This window comes from Pteropus alecto, unplaced genomic scaffold, assembly GCF_000325575.1.
Source record: "Pteropus alecto unplaced genomic scaffold, ASM32557v1 scaffold55, whole genome shotgun sequence".
In the NCBI taxonomy this organism is placed as follows: domain Eukaryota; kingdom Metazoa; phylum Chordata; class Mammalia; order Chiroptera; family Pteropodidae; genus Pteropus; species Pteropus alecto.
The window spans coordinates 599,789-603,411 of NW_006436813.1; the positions used below are offsets into that span (position 1 = coordinate 599,789).

Genomic DNA, 3,623 nt, shown 5'->3' on the forward strand with positions numbered 1-3,623 from the left:
TTCTTTTGTTTGTTTGTTTTGTTTTTTTTTAGAGCCCACATATAAGTGAAATCATATGCTATTTGTCTTTGTCTTATTTCACTTAGCATATAACAAACACCATCCATGTTGTCACAAATGGCAAGAATTCATCCTTTTTTATTGTGAATAATATTCCATTGTATATATGTACCACATCTTTATCCATTTGTCTATCGATGGACATCTAGGTATCTTGGCTATTGTAAATAATGCTACAACGAACATAGGAATGCATATATCTTAATGAGTTTATGCCTTCTGAAACCATGCAGACTGTAAATAGAATTTCTCATAATCATTTTCTATAATATATTCAACTAGAGAAACAGCTTTACTGAAATCTTGGGGCAAAGTGATTTCATTGTCTTATCGGTACCTTTTACTTTGTGATATATTCTGACTGCAGTACAATAAGTTAAGTGCGATGAATCAATCAGATCACCGAAATCAGTTTCCACATTAACCCAACATGAGTTAGCCACATACTGGGGTTTCAGTGTTATATAAATATGAAAACAAATCTATTTGTAATTGATTTTCAGGAAATGAATCTTGAAAACAGTTCCCAAAAAAAGCAGAAATAAAAAGCTCACCCTATTCTATATTCTATTTCAAAGCTCAGTTAATCATATTGCTCAAATGACACCTCAATGGGATTTGCTCAGCCCACCCTTTTTAAACTTACAGTTTTTCCCACCTCCACCCTGTGCTACAACCCTGCCCCCCCCACTTACCCTGCTATTTTTTTTTCTTAGCATTTATTATCTCCTAATATGTCACATGACTTACTTATTTTTTAATGTTTACTGTTCTCCTGTCTTCTCTGACTGAAATGAGAGTGCCATAATGTGAAGATGTGATGTGTCCTAATTGCCGAGAATAGTGTCTGGCACATAGTTGGCCCTCAATAAATATGAGTTGAATGAATGGCAGTAGTTACAAGATGTTAAATGAGACATATATGGATCCACTATTCTGCAATTTTGTAGGTGAATTCATTCAGGTAGCCATTTAGCAGCTTCCTAGAAAACCCAAACTTCTGACTGAAGGAGAGAAGAAGTGGCAAAGGGTCAATACAGGGAGGAGACTATTTCTTGCATATTTTGCGTTTTTCTCCCACATGACCTGTGCTGTCTAGCTGAGCCAAAAACAAACAAGATATGCAGGGACTTTCCTAATGAGGCCTCTTGGCTTTGACTTTCTCTCAGTTCTGCTGTCACATTTATTTTTATTGAGTTATAATTCACATACGGTAAAGTTCACTCATTTAAAGTGTACACTTCAGTAGGTTTTAGTCTATTCCTAGAGTTGTGCATCCACTAGTACTATAATCAACTTTAGGACATTTTTATTGTCCCAAGAAGATTCTTCACACTCCTTTGCTGTAACACCCAGTTGCCACACCTCCCCACAACCTCTAGCCTTAGGTAGCCACAAATATACTTTCTGTCTCTATTTTTGCCTATTCTGGACAGTTCATATAAATGGAAGAATATGACATGTGGCTTTTTGTGTCTGGCTTCTTTCTGCTGCCATATTTGATCAGCACTGGGTCCAGAACACTGATGCCAGTTTGCCCAGGTGATACTCTTGCAAGAAATTGATAGGCAGAAATTGAAAATTGATCACAAAATTTCTGGGATGCTTTTAAGTGGGAGTGGAAATAGGGCTGTGTGGAAATAGGCCAGGACACTAGCAAAGATTTCAGTTTTACTGCACAGATATTCTTTCTGTCTGCTCGTCTGTCCCTGTCTCCACCCTTACCTCCCACCAAGGGGCAGGAGAAGTAGATCATCCGAAGTAATTCCAAGTCCCATTTCTGGAGGGCTGCAGAACTTGTAAAGTGCTCTGTGTAGTACTAAATCTATTGTAGACCTAGGTTGGCCCCAGAGACTAAGTAGCCCTAGCCAAGTGCCAGATCATTCTGGGCATTCTTGCTTTGATCCAGCTCAGAGCAGATCTCTGGAAATTGGCCTGGGTGAACCTGGAGACCAGCCCCTCCAGGCTGGGTCCCTCAGGAACAGCTCGGCTGAGCTTTATGCCCATCCAGTGGATGTAATTGATTTGTGTCTCTGGGTGGCTCTCTACTATGTCCCCATGTTTAGGCTAAAACCACCATTCCACGTGTCATGTCCACTAAAAATCTGTTATTTAAAGAGAAATTTCTCTCCCAATCATCAAAAGCTGACTATGGCTGATTCTGTTACTTGAAAGTCAGTGTGTTTTTCCTTAAACACATTTGCCGGGCTTCTGGCAGGGCTATTGTAAACACTTCCCATCATTCCTACATATTTTTAGACCCAAGTTTTGCAGTGCTGGGAGAAACTCAAGGTCTTTGCTCTGCTACTTGTAAAGAACCTGTCTTGCAGCAGGATAGAGCTGATTGCTCTGGTGTCGAGGACTGAACATTGTAAAACCTGCCGAACTGACCATTGTAAAACCTGCCGAACGAGATACTCACCTGACCTGGTGAGGTGCCACACACCGGTATGAGAAGCAGAGAGCAAGCTGTGACTGGGCAGGGATAATCAGAAGGGCAATGTTCAGAACTCTGAATACTGAGTGTACGAGAAGGAAGAGGGCAGGGTGAAGGAAAAACAAAATCAGGCAGGGGTGGGTCTGGCAAAATTCTTCCCCTACTACCCAAGGTAGCTCCCAAGTGCACCACATTGCTCACTGACGGTAGGCAATAGATGGGTGTGAAGGAATGCCTGGCTTCAAAGGATGGCTCAGTCTCTGACTCACACTGGGGCCTTGAGAAGTCGCTCAGTCTCAAGTGACTCTGAAGTTTCTCTGCACCTGGTGGCTTCTTTTGTCACATGTGCAGGAACATGCTGAGGACCTTATAATGGTATTATCATTATTCACTTCTTTTTTCTCCTTTTTTTTTCTTATTTAGGGGAAAGTGCAAATGCAGTCTTCCACTACCACAAATTATGTAGTCGAGTTTCCCACATTTGGGGAAATCGCAGGGGTCGGCACATCCCAAATGGAATGGATATGCCTCACCCTGGGAAAAAAACACCTTTGGGATGATGATATCTCCCCTACCAGGTAAGTATTAGCATTATGCATTTCTATTTCCCTCATTAGACTAATAACTCCTGGAGTACAGGAACCAGACATCCTTTGTCTTTGTACCCCTAGGTACTTATCCCAATATGTACCTAATACATATTAGAAAATGTCATAAATGCTAGTAAAATTGAATAAAATTTTATATAAAGGAGAGAGGGCACGCAGATATTAATTTTTGGAATTCAGTTATGACTTTTTCTTAGAAAAACATTTTATTGTTGTTCTGAAACACTTGGCAATGGAATAACTCTTACAAAAGAGCAGTTTTTATGAGTTAAATGTAGCCGATCCAACCCATATGGATCAAATTTCCTCATAAGTGCTTGAACATGCTTTTAGAAATAGAGCAGAGGTCGGGGTGGGAAGGGAGAAGAGAGTGCTTGGCAGAAGGAATTTTAGAGTTTACTGAGTAGGATTGTAAAAGCGGAAGAAGGCAATTCTGCAGAGTCCGAAGCATGGCTGGATTTTGTCATTGCTAATGAGAAGCAGGTATTGAAAATATGTTACAGATAGTTCAGAATCTC

General features: G+C 40.4%; 1 non-coding gene across 1 annotated transcript; it reads right to left on the bottom strand.

Annotated features, from left to right (window-relative positions):
* Positions 1-2,919: 2,919 nt before the first annotated feature.
* LOC112481710 lies at positions 2,920-3,083 on the bottom strand. The gene has a single exon (XR_003047003.1). It is a non-coding gene; the product is annotated as a U1 spliceosomal RNA (small nuclear RNA).
* Between the last annotated feature and the right edge of the window lie 540 nt (positions 3,084-3,623).